We start from the raw sequence: 14,500 nt of genomic DNA, 5'->3' as shown, positions 1-14,500 counted from the left end.
TTTGTTTTGTTGTTTAACTTTAATAATCTTTAATGAGCCAGATTATTCTTATGATTTTTATGCCCCACCTAGAGAGGTGCATTACATTTTCTGGTCTGTGTGTTTGTCATTTGGTCTGTCTGTATCAGGTTTAAGTTGTTATCCCAGGATAGCTTGTGGTTAAAATGCTTCATGTTTAGAATTTCATGACAAAATAGAAGATACAAATTAAGAAATACATGACTTGGGACAGGCACATATAGAATGTGGCATTGTTAAACTAGTTTGGTGACGCCAAACTCTCCCCTAACCTGGGACAGTGGTGTAACAGCACAACAGAAGAACAAACTATAAAAATCAGTTGAAAAGTGAATTACTCATCAGATTGGTACAAAGCAGAAAACATCTAATGAAAACACAAACCGGACAGCGTATCTATATATCCCACAACAAAATAAAAAAAAACTAAGTAAAGATCTCAGAGTACTCTGAGTCTCACAGTTACTGACAGCTAGTTTAAAGACAATAACAACTAATAAAAAAATCATGTATTTAAGACTTAAAATATCAATCAGTATATATATCCAACATCCAATGGAATTTGTGTAAAGACGTCATTACATTTAACAGTCAGAGAAAATATGACCTTGTGCAATGCCAAAATATAGTTATAGACAGATTGTAGTACCGTGAATTTGCATATATGTATAACAGTAATATTTAGTTTACTGATAACAAAATCAATATTTATACCAATAAAAACAATATTAAGAAGGGATATAGTTACGATACTGTTGTCAGGTCATTAAAGATTGCATATTTTGGCGTTAATATTGATTCACTTATAGGGTCTTTGCATCGGCACTAAACACATTTATTTAAAAACCAGTTGTTGGCATGACACGGGTTATGTTCTTCTCATATATGTTATGATGGTATGATACTAAACCCCTAACGGGAAGGATTGTGCCTGATATTCATATGATCATATTCATAATCTTTCAATCAGTTTAATTGAAGTCTGGAGCTGGCATGTCAGTTAACTGCTAGTAGTCTGTTGTTATTTATGTATTATTGTCATTTTGTTTATTTTCTTTGGTTACATCTTCTGACATCAGACTCAGACTCGGACTTCTCTTGAACTGAATTTTAATGTGCGTATTGTTATGCGTTTACTTTTCTACATTGGCTAGAGGGGGAGGGTTGAGATCTCATAAACATGTTTAACCCCGCCGCATTTTTGCGCCTGTCCCAAGTCAGGAGCTTCTAGCCTTTGTTAGTCTTGTATTATTTTTAATTTTAGTTTCTTGTGTACAATTTGGAGTTTAGTATGGCGTTCATTATCACTGAACTAGTATATATATTTGTTTAGGGGCCAGCTGAAGGACGCCTCCGGGTGCGGGAATTTCTCGCTGCATTGAAGACCTGTTGGTGGCCTTCTGCTGTTGTCTGTTCTGTGGTCGGGTTGTTGTCTCTTTGACACATTCCCCATTTCCATTCTCAATTTTAATATTCAAAGATCGAAATACAGTGTTAATTTGGTAGCCTTTTATAATAAGGTTATTTAAAGGATTGATAAGTTTACCCGGATCTTTTCTAAATTTCCAGGCTCGGTAAACGGCATTCACGTAAAAATTAGGATGTGCTATTCCGTTTAAAATAAGTTGTCTACAAGTACAGCCAAATTTGCCAACCATATCTTTGTATACATGGAAGAATTTAGTAAGGGTTTTAAGTAAGTTGTGGTAACGAAACCCCTGACTTAATAATTTGTCAGTGATACATAGATTACTCTCATTGAAATCCAAAACGTCACTACAGGCACGGGCATAGCGAACGAGTTGTGACATATAAACACCGTAAGACGGTGCCAAAGGACCAAAAAAGGAAAATTAACTATAGGGAAAGAAAAATCGTCACTTTTGTCGTAAATTTTTGTGATGAGTTTCTCTTTAGTGTGTAAAATTGAACTATCTAAATTTAGAAATTTAGTAAGTTCCTTTGAGTAAATTTCGGCAGTACATTTAAAGAATACTTGATTATTTAACGAAAAAATATCATCAAGATAACGGTAAGTGTTGTTGAATTTATCAATATAATCAAAGTTAGACGGGTCTTTACTCAGTTTGGCCATCAACATTGATAAATAACAGTACAGGGACAAGTCTGCTATTGAAGGGGCACAATAGGTGCCCATATGAATACATACAACCTGTCGATAAACTATATTTCCGAAACGAACATAAATGTTGTCGAGGAGAAAATTTACAGCTTTAATCATGTCCACACACCTCCAGTAAGTATATCGAGCATGTTTACCTTTCTCATTAGAGAAAAGGGCTTTATATGCAGCAAGCAAATTATTGTATACATATGTTCATGAAATTGGGGTTTAGTCTCCTGTAGGAAAACATTATGACTGATTTGATAATTTAAAATTTTAAATTAATATTTTAAAGGTCCAATGACAGTTACAGAATACATTTTTAGAACGGTCTTGCACGAAATTAAATCTGCTAAAGAGAAGTTAATATGCCTCTCAGCTGTGACTCAGCAAGCCATATTGAAAATTCAGTTAAGAATAGTTTTCATTTTCTTTTCTTTATGTCAGTTGTATATAATAATGTTGTGATACTGAAATAAACGTCTTTAATTATACATTTCCGTATTTTGGTCCGTTTTCCACAAATTTTTAAAAAGTTAAATCTCCATTAAGAAATTTTCTCTTGTCTGGTAACTTACATATGTTATATACTAAGTAAACGTGATTATTTAATTATAAAAAAAATTAAAGGCGTTTCAATTTTCATCAAAGCGTTTAATCAACTATACGATCAAACATAATTTGTGGTCTAGTTTTTTTTCGTTATATAACGAGACACGCCGAGCCACTAGCTTATTTTCTATGTATTTTAATTTTCGATTTAGTGCACATCTTACTGAAGAGAAATGTGGCCTGCTTTTTTTTTTTATGTAGGTCAAATATTTTAAACTTGTCTTTTATTTGAATTGCAATTAAGCACAAGGTGGTGACCTAATAATTAATGGCGATATTATTTTAAAGATTCACTAAGACAGTTGAGGACTCATTTTGAAATTAATCCTATTTAATTTATATAGCCGCTTTTGCTGTGTTTATTTTGTCCTTTCTGGTTGGTCAGCTCTTCAACGTTTGTACATTTGTATTATAGTAGTATAGTCTCAGGGCACACAAATGCAAGAAAACGTTTAGTCTCATAAATCCAGGATCGGAGATTACTTCACCCCCTCCCCTCACACACAAAATGCTCCCCGCACTCATTATTAGTATGTAGTATTTAATGATGCAAACCATATAAGTCGCACGCTGAAATATCATCAGATGGCGCACGCACCTGATGCAAGAATAAAGGAAGAACGGACTTCCAAGTTAAAAAAATGATTTTGGAATTTGAAAAATAAATAAACGTTTTCTTGCATTTGTTGTTTACTGAGACCATGCTACTATAGTATATAGTAGTCCCAATTACTTCTTGGTATTATTATTGTTTTTTTTTTATATCAATCAGATTTTAATCCTTTTTTTTTTTAGTTCAATATTTTGACATTTTTCTCTATTTTTTCGGTCGAGTATTATAAAAAAAAGATCCTGGAGTAAATAATCTGATATATTTTCTTCCTTTTTCTGTCAAACTTCCTTACATGTGCCAACTTGTGCTGCAATGGGGAATTGCTTTGTTTAAATTTGAGATATAATTTTTGTTTCGTTTGCAAGTATCTTTTGTTTATCTTGTCCGGTAAATACATCCAACTATCACTCAGATAAATAATAAGATGAGGTATGATTGCAAATCAGACAACTCTCCACAAGAGACCAAATGACACAGAAATTAACAACTATAGGTCACCGTACGGCCTTCAACAATGAGCAACGCCCATACCGTATAGTCAGCTATAAAAGGCCCGGAGATAACAAATGTAAAACAATTCAAACGAGAAAACTAACGGCCTTATTTTACAAAATAATGAACGAAAAAACTAATATGTTACACAGCAACAAACGACAACCACAGGCTCCTGACTTGGGACAGGCACATACAGAATGTGGCGGGGTTTAACTCGTTTGAAGGCGCCAAACCTCCCCTAACCTGGAACAGTGGTGTAACAGTATAACATAAGAACAAACTATAAAAAAATCAGTTGAAAAAGGATTAACTCATCAGATGGATACAAATAGAAATACATCTAACAAAAACAGAGAGTGGACATGGACGGGTATATAGATATGTGCAAACGATCTCCATACATAAGTAGTTTTTATATGATGAAATTTCAAATTTTCACACACTGTTTGCTTTCTATTAAACTTTTTTATTATCGCAAACTTTGGTCCAATATTACGAGAAGTACCGTTTTATTAGGTAATAAACTTTAACGATTTTATCAATGAATAATTGTCAAGTTTCGATCACATATTACACATTATGTATGAGATTGATTTCATAACATCTTTTTATAACAGGTCTTTATTGTTTGTTTGTTTTCGTGTATGCCATCAACCATTGGGGTATAATAGTGCATTATTCAATAAATTAAATTAAATATATCACTTCGGTATTTCTGCTGTCTGGGATCGATTTTCCGTGTTCTAGTCGTAAAGATTTTTTACCGTTTGAATAATTACATAAAAAAAATACACTCATGGATGACCTTTTTTTTACATTTAACCAAGCCGGATATGATTATTTTTTGAAGATCACCAAGTTAATATAATAATTCATCTTTTGTTAAGTTGAATTAAGATATGCTGTCAACATTCACATATGTGTTACCGAAACGGGATCTTTTGTGGAGATTATGTTAACGTCATAAACTGTATACCAGGGGTATATCCAGCGCTCGAGGAAAGGGAATAATAATAGTGAGCGAAGTTTTTTTTTGCCGATTGATGCTACAAAAACTATACTTTTTCAAACCAAAAAGGGTGGTGCGCCATCTACGTCACCCCCTCTCTTAATCCGCCACTGTATAACGTAAAGACAATAAACTACTGTAAATTCAGAAATTATTGCGATGTTTTTATTATTGCGAAAAATGCAACAGGGTTAAAATCGCAATAATTTAAACTCGCATTTTGAAACTTTTTATATGAATTAAACAGGATTTTTATCAATATCGCAAAAATTAAAATCGCATTTTAGTCAAAAATAACAAAATCGCAATAATAAATGCACGCAATAATTTCTGAATTTACAGTATCTGGTTTGATTTTAGTGATTATTGAGATGCAATTGTTTTACTTTCATTTTATTGACTGTCTATGGTTTACAAACTGTGTCATTTCTACAAGGGGGCCTCGGTGGCCGAGTGGTCTAAGTAGTCGAACAACTGTATCACTAGCCAGTCAACACTGAGGTTGTGAGTTCGAATCCCGCACGGAGCAGGTGCACTCGACTCCAATCTTAATTGACTAGAATTGTCAGTTTTCCTACCGAAGGTCGGTGGTTCTCTTTGGGCACTCCGGCTTCCTCCAACATTTAAAAACTGACACAATAGAGTTGAAAGTGGCGTTAAACACTAATCAATCAATCTTTTCTACTAAAAAATGTGTTTCACGACTCTCGTTGATACGAGTGTGTTTTGTTTATTAGTGCGACTGTTTTATCAAGATCAACAATGAGGGTGTGGAGGGGGGTTTACAGAATAGAGAATAGTGGGCAGAAAAATATAAAAACTAGAGAAAAATGGACCCAAAAAATTAAGAATAGAGAATAATGAGATGCTCAAATATAAAGATTAGAGAATAATGGGCAAAAAGTATAAAGAATAGAGAAGAGTGGCCTAAAAAATTATAGAATACAGAAATTAAGGGACCCCCCCCCCCCCCCATTCCATCCAGACCCTCAACAATGACGATTTGCAGTTAACAATACCTGTGGGTAGATGTGTTTTTTTTTGTAAAGTGCATGTGAAGGCGTAAACTATAATTATCATTATAGTAAATTTCCTGTTTCTAAATATGGAATTTAACTATATAGATAAAAGTACTATTTAGGATATATTACTTGTACTTATATTTTTTAGTATATCTGTACTTGTTTTGTAAATTCTAAATATTGAAACTTTGACTCAAAATAAAGAAAGTCCGAGTTTTTTAATTGACTGATTTCCTAAATTCCGATGAACATTTAAATTTTGAGCAGACATATTTTTTTTTAATTTTTTTTTTTAACATTTTTTTTTTTCGAAATATGAACAGAAGGATCTAATTATAAGGAAAAAAAACCATAAAAAGTCATTTTCCTACACAGCCAATTGTAGGGGGACAAAATATTGTTGTCATCAAGGATACTTTTTTGAAAGTGCTAAATCGACATTTAGATTCAAGGATTAACATTCAAATTAGAAAACACAGAAATGCGAATTATAAGTCTTCCCTGTCATGTCAAATGATAATCAAAATACTAATGTTATTAAGGATGTACGCTCCTCTTGTTTTTGAATTTTTGCCAGATATTCGGAATCCTCTGGTTTTATCTATGTAGTGCCATTAAAAATTTTGCCCACTATCCCCTACTTTTCTCTCCATAATTTGATTACATATAGTCGAAAATGTCATCTTTGAAAATCTTATAAAATCCTTGTTATTTTTTCATCGTTTTTGAAAGAAAAAAGGTGTCAATATTAATTATGTTAAACGTATGAAAAGTCTAGAGATAATTATTTCCCGCCAAAATTTTCAATGGCTTATATCTCGAAAACAAGAACACTGACCTTCCATTTTTTTCTGCTTTTTTAGTTTCTTTATTTATATACCATCAAGTTATAACAGTCTTTTAAAAGGCTTGTTATTTTGAAACAGAGTAGCGAATATCCTTAATATAAATAAAAGCGAAAAGTGGGGACCATAAAAGCACAATAAAAACAAAAGACATCTTCTTATTGATAACAAGTGAAAAAAGTGGAATTAAGCGTTGATATAATGAAGTAATTGAATCGATAAATAATTGATCGACTCGTAAAGTCCAGTGACAAATATTACATGTACATTCCGAATCGTAACAAAAGATGTTGACCGCCTAAAAGCATCATGAAAATAAAAGATATCTATATAACTTTCAAATACGAATGAACAAAAGGGATTTGTGCGTTGTAATGATAACTTAATTATTATCAACGAATTATTGATCGAATTGTAACATTCAGTGACAAATATTACATATGCATTCCAAATCGTAACATATTAATGACATATACAATTAGGAATATATGCTGCTTAGTTCTAGACCAGGGGCGGATCCAGGGTTCGAAGAAAGACGAGATATTGGCGGATATGCGAAGGGGCGTATACCCCTACATCCGCCACTGAGATTATGTCGGATTTATTGTTCTGTTGATATGGTTACTGCAAAACACAAATTGAGGATGGGTGATTATAGAAGTTTTGTTTTTTGTTTTAGTAACTTATTATAGACCAACTACTATTCCATTTTTATTATTTATTAGTTCGGAATTTATGTGTCACGTTTTTAGAACGTTTTCTTGTGAATTTGCCATCAATGGTGTCCGTTCGGATAACGCGCTACATTATTTTCCGCCAACTTATAAAACAAATATCTTGTACGCACTGTCATTAAGTGTTTGAATCGGTATATTTTACAATGATTTTACCGTATAAATTATAGATTTTGACAATGGTAGTTGCATTGTTTGCATGTTTTAGTCTATGACTCCGCATCTGAGTTCAATTAGGGTCTGAATTGGGGTTTACAGAGTAGAGAATAGTGGACGAAAAATATCAAAAAGAGGGGAAAATAGACCCCAAAAATATAAAAAAATAGAATAATCGGGTGCTAAAATATAAATTATAGAGAAAAATGGCCTACAAAAATAAAGAATGCAGGAATGAAAGACCTCCCATCCAGACACTATGTAGGGTGGTATCTATAGCAAAGAATTCCGCTTAACTTTGACTAGTGATTGGGGTCGTCTTTTTATTCGACGGAGAATAAGTTTTTGCTCCATACAGATTTGTTTGAAGGCTCTCTTTGTTCAGCGACAAAAGCTATGTTCCTTTACTATTATTTTTGTCAATTTCTTGTAGAGACTTTGAACATGATATGCAATCATGTTTTTTTCCAGAAATAAATTCAAAATAATTATAGTTCCTGGAAACGTATTAAGGAGTAGGGTTTCCACCCACACTTACATGTAAAGTACTTTATTGTCACCTGCGTTACTATTTGAGGTTTTTGTGCACTTTTTGATAATGCATACCGGAAGTAGATCCACTTTGGAAAAGAGAGGTGTAACAAATTGTTATTAATTCAAGTTACAAAGTGCATGTAGCGTATTGATTATTATGAAAATGTTCGTGTATGTCAGTGGTGGTTGAAGAGTGTTCGGTGTAAGCGTGGGGCGGGGGATAACCACTGTTCGTTGTGACGAGAGTACTTATTTTCTTCATCAAGAAAATTGCAACAAAACAGTGACAAAGATGTTTTCAACATTATGTAAACTTGAAAGAAGATGGAGAAAAAAACTTAAAAGAATAACTATTGCCGTTCAAATGCAGTAAAACCACTTTGTATATTATATAACTTAAACTGTTTCATTCCCTAAGGTTAAAAAGTAGAGGCAACCCAAAATTGGCACGCCACCGACTACTTTAAAAATTTGGAGAAGGTCCGGTAAGAGCTAATTTTGGCCTAAAATTTGAAGTACATCTGATGAAAGATTTTTGACATTTTATAAAAACTTAAGGTTCTACTTCAGTCGATTCAATTAGGTTTTGTAAAAGATTTGAACTGACTTGGTCTTTAAAGACGTTCAAATTCAAGCTTAGATAAGAAAAATCTATCAAATATGCAACAAAACGTCACTTTTCAGATGGTTTTTGTCTAATGGAAGGGTCCGCATTCGTGTTCCTTCTTAATCTTTATATATAGTTATGTATAATCATCAAATACAACAAATATCTATATATTAAGACTGAACTCAAGTGCGGCCACTTCCATTTTACACAAAAACCGTCTAAAAATTAGCGCAAATTCTAAATTGGTGAAGATTTTAGTAATTTTGTATGAATTAATTTAATGATGCTTGTACCTGATGTGTGTGCATTGTGTTGTCAAAAAACAGCCCATATTTATGTAACAAAAATATTCTACTTTCCAATAAATAGCTATAAGTTTTCATTTTTAACAAATATTTAAAATGCTCTATTTAAGGGCCAAAAAGGGGTCTTACCGTGCCTACTCCCTTGTAATAAATTAAGGGAATAGTTATATGGTCTAGTACCAATGCCTATGGTGCATGTTATTTTTTTAATTGTACAATCTATAGCCCTATTAGAAATTCACAGCATTACAGTTCAACAGCCGCATTCGTGTTCCTACTTAATCTTTATATATGTTATGTATTATCACCAAATACAACAAATATCTAAATATTAAGACTGAACACAAGTGCGGCCACTTCCATTTTACACTAAAACCGTCTAAAAATTAGCGCAAATTCTAAATTGGTGAAGATTTTAGTAATTTTGCATGAATTAATATTATGAAACTTGTACCTGATGTGTGTGGATTGTGTTGTCAAAAAAACAGCCCATATTTATGTAACAAAAGTATTCTTCCATCCAATAAATAGCTATAAGTTTTCATTTTAAATTTTTTTTTAATTGCTCTATTTTGGGGCCAAAAAGGGGTCTTACCGTGCCCACTCCTTTGTAATCGAATATGGTCTAGTACCAATGCCTATGGTGCATGTTATTTTTTTAATTGTACAATCTGTAGCCCTATTAGAAATTCACAGCATTACAGTTCAACAGCCGCATTCGTGTTCCTACTTTATCTTTATATATGTTATGTATTATCACCAAATACAACAAATATCTAAATATTAAGACTGAACACAAGTGCGGCCACTTCCATTTTACACTAAAACCGTCTAAAAATTAGCGCAAATTCTAAATTGGTGAAGATTTTAGTAATTTTGCATGAATTAATATAATGAAACTTGTACCTGATGTGTGTGCATTGTGTTGTCAAAAAACAGCCCATATTTATGTAACAAAATTATTCTTCCATCCAATAAATAGCTATAAGTTTTCATTTTAAAATTTTTTTTTAATTGCTCTATTTTGGGGCCAAAAAGGGGTCTTACCGTGCCCACTCCTTTGTAATCGAATATGGTCTAGTACCAATGCCTATGGTGCATGTTATTTTTTTTAATTGTACAATCTATAGCTCTTTTAGAAATGCACAGCATTACAGTTCAACAACAACAACAACTTTGTTTACGTCTCGCCTCTTTTAGAACATAATACAAAATGCAATAAAATAACAACAAACATGATAAAAGAGCCACCGTGGCTCTAAAACAGATTTGTGTGCTTTTCTATGTTGTGATGTTATACTATTGTTTCAGAAAAGGGAGAAGGTTTGGTACAACTAAAACGTTTAATCCCGCTGCAAATGTTTGCACCTGTCCTAAGTCAGGAATCTGATTACAGTAGTTGTCGTCAGTTTATATAGTTCATACGTGTTTCTTGTTTCTCGTTTTTATATAGATTAGACCGTTGGTTTTTCCGTTTGAATGGTTTTACACTAGTAATTTTTTGGGGCCCTTTATAGCTTGTTGTTCGGTGTGAGCCAATGCTCCGTGTTGAAGGCCGTACCTTGACCTATAATGGTTTACTTTTATAAATTGTAACTTGGATGGAGAGTTGTCTCATTGGCACTCATACCACATCTTCCTATATCTAATTGCGAGAGACTGTAAAAATAAATATTACAACTACATATGCCTATGCGTTTAGCATAAAACAGCATTATTTAAAAAGTAATTAATATTAAATCTGTTTTGTTTTAAATGCTATACAATCATTACAGTATAACGCTAATGGGAAAGGGCATTAAATTAATTATTAAAATCATATCAAGAATCAAAATTTTTATTAATGTTATTGTTGCGGTGTGGTTATCGGAATAAAACCAACAATATTACATAAGTAATGATAGATATAATCGTAAAACAAAAAAACATAAATAAAACATCAAACCAAGGATTTATATTATAATTTTTTTTATCAAAATTAGCAGATATAGGGTTCTGGATGGGGTCCTTACTATATCTGAATTCGTTTTCTTCCTATTATTTATATTCTATCTCCCCATTATTCTATATTGTTTATTTTTATTTGCCTATTTTTCTCTATTCTTGTCGTTTTTGTCCTTTATTCTACTGTGACTATTTATCCATTTTCCTCTATTCTGTAAACCCCATCCAGACCCTCAGATATAGAAATTGGCCTAATATTCTGACATTAACGATCTTTATGAAGGAAAATAATTCCTCTATTTTGATAAACAAATATGTGTATTTGACAAATACAGGAAAACTGAACATTTATAACACTACACCATTATAATATACACAAAAGTATAAGTCCAAAGTTCTTAGTTATAACTACTCCAAGAAGAAAATCAGTTTATTTACTCGAGATACGGATGAACGGCTGAGATCAAATCTTGCCTTTTCACAATCAGAGAAAATACATAACGTTTCTAATAAATAGGTCAAACTTTATAAACTTGAGTCAAGTCAATAGAATAATTGATTAACCAAAACTTATACAAACGTTGAAGAGCTGGTCTAACAAGAGCTGGTCAAACCAAAACTTATACAAACGTTGAGGAGCTGGTCAAACCACAACTTATACAAACGATGAAGAGCTGTTCATACCAATACTTATACAAACGTTGAAGAACTGGTCCAACCACAATTTTTACAAACGTCGAAGAGCTGGTCATACCAAAACTTATACAAACGTTGAAGAGCTGGACAAACCAAATTTTATACAAACGATGAAGATCTGTTCATACCAAAACTTATACAAACGTTGAAGAACTGGTACAACCACAACTTTTACAAACGTCGAAGAGCTGGTCATACCAAAACTTATACAAACGTCGAAGAGCTGGTCATACCAAAACTTATACAAACGTCGAAGAGCCTGACAAACCAAATCTTATACAAACTTTGAAGAGCTGGTCAACCCAAAACGTATGCAAACGTTGAGGAGCTGGTCAAACCAAAACTTATGCAAACATTGAAGAGCTGGTAAAACCAAAACTTATACAAACGTTGAAGAGCTGGTCAAACCAAAACTTATGCAAACTTTGAAGAGCTGGTCAAACCATAACTTATACAAACGTTGAAGAGCTGGTCAAACCACAACTTATACAAACGTTGAGGAGCTGGTCAAACCAAAACTTATACAAACGTTAAAGAGCTAGTCAAACCATAACTTATACAAACGTTGAAGAGCTGGTCAAACCACAACTTATACAAACGTTGAAGAGCTAGTCAAACAAGAGCTGGTCAAACCAAAACTTATACAAACGTTGAGGAGCTGGTCAAACCACAACTTATACAAATATACAGACGTTGAAGAGCTGGTCAAACAAGAGCTGGTCAAACCATAACTTATACAAACTTTGAAGAGCTGGTCCAACCACAACTTATACCAACGTTGAGGAGCTGGTCAAACCAAAACTTATGCAAACGTTGAAGAGCTGGACAAACCAAAACTTATACAAAAGTTGAAGAGCTGGTCAAACCAAAACTTATACAAACGTTAAAGAGCTGGTCATACCAAAACTTATACAAAAGTTGAGGAGCTGGTCAAACTAAAACTTATACAAATGTTAAAGAGCTGGTCATACCAAAACTTATACAAAAGTTGAGGAGCTGGTCAAACTAAAACTTATACCAACGTTGAGGAGCTGGTCAAACCAAAACTTATACAAAAGTTGAGGAGCTGGACAAACCAAAACTTATACAAACGTTAAAGAGCTGGGCAAAGAGCTGGGCAAACCAAAACTTATACAAACGTTAAAGAGCTGGTAAACCAAAACATATACAAAAGTTGAGGAGCTGGTCAAACCAAAACTTATACAAACGATGAAAACCTGGTCAAACCAAAACTTATACAAACGTTAAAGATCTGGACAAACCAAAACTCATATTGGCGATTTTGGTGTCGTCTTGTAGAAGAGAAGCATTCGGTTATACAAATCAGCATACCTCGGGTAAATCCGCTCATTCCGCTGCTCTCCGGAATCTACCGAAGTTACGTGGAGAGTCGATCATAAATACGATTGGTCAAAAGGACTTGAAGAAATCTATGAATTATGAGTCTCGAGGAAAGGATTTTATTTTGGAGTTTCAACTAGAGAAAACAATTTTTCATAAATTTCCGATCTCTTGAACGTGAAAACGCGCTGCACTTGACACCGATACATAATAATTAATCAATTTAATGATATTAAAAAAACGCGACCTAAAAAAAGTCCATCCCTTGCGTAACTATTGTTTACATCAAAACCCCTCCCCTACCCAACTCTCTCTGCATAGGAAAAAGAAGAAATGAAAAAAAAAAGAAATCACTTCATGCATCGTTCAAGGTTTTTGAACTCACGGTGTTTTAGTCATGAGTGCACCTATAATAGCGATGAAAATAACATTAAAAGTCAATATTCAGTAGAATATTAACCAAATCAATGACCACGAAATTAGTATCAAAAGTGTATAATAGTAAATAAAACTAAAAAGTGTAGTACGGGAATATTGATTATCTTAATAATTTTCAAAATTCTAACCGTGACCTAATTTTGCCTACGAGATTGTCAGGGCAACCTACATTCATTACGTATTATAATTGTGTCTTCCCACAGTTGTGTCGTATTATCACAACACCTGTACACGTGATATTAATAACCACTAGTGTTCATATCAATGTTATCTCTTGGCCTAGTTATTGTTAGGTTCATAAGTCTAAATCGGATCCCATATCAAAAGTGGAATTGATTTGTAAAAAGTGATTGGAATAAACATGGCCGTGTCAGATTTAAAGAAATACGGTCTTCCGACATGGATTTTAAATTGGTTTTATTTAACTGCAATTGTGTGCACATGGGATGCATCTTTTATTTTATGTCGTCCCCACAGTTTACCCGGTGGTGCTTGGAATACATTCTGGTATTTATGTAAGTCTAAAAATATTTTTATTTATTTATTTATTTGGATTTATTTATCATCAATTATTTTTACTTGATTATTTCGTTATTTTAAAAAAAAACTATGATATATTTATGTATCTATAAATGTGTTGAGTTAATATATTTGTTCAATTATTTTTTTATCTTGTATTTAATAATTAGGTATATATTTTACATATATATTTTACGAGACAGAAAGCGATATATATGAAACAAACAACCTAACTACGACACATCAAATTAGCGGGAATGAAATAGTAATGATATAAACATGTAAAGTTTTATAAGTGATTATTCAAAAAAAGTTTAAACTTATATTACTGATGTTGTAGTACACTTTTCAGACGTATATTATTTAATTAAATATTTTTATCTATCGTTTTACATACGGATCCGAAACACTCACAAAAACATATTTTGACTATCATTTTGCATAACGATCCGAAGCATTCACAGGAACGATCGTTCACTATATG

The sequence above is a fragment of the Mytilus californianus genome, unplaced genomic scaffold, assembly GCF_021869535.1.
Source record: "Mytilus californianus isolate M0D057914Y unplaced genomic scaffold, xbMytCali1.0.p SCAF_9, whole genome shotgun sequence".
NCBI classification, from domain to species: Eukaryota; Metazoa; Mollusca; class Bivalvia; order Mytilida; family Mytilidae; genus Mytilus; species Mytilus californianus.
The sequence above is the reverse complement of the archived record's forward strand: the minus strand, read 5'-3'. Positions refer to the sequence as shown.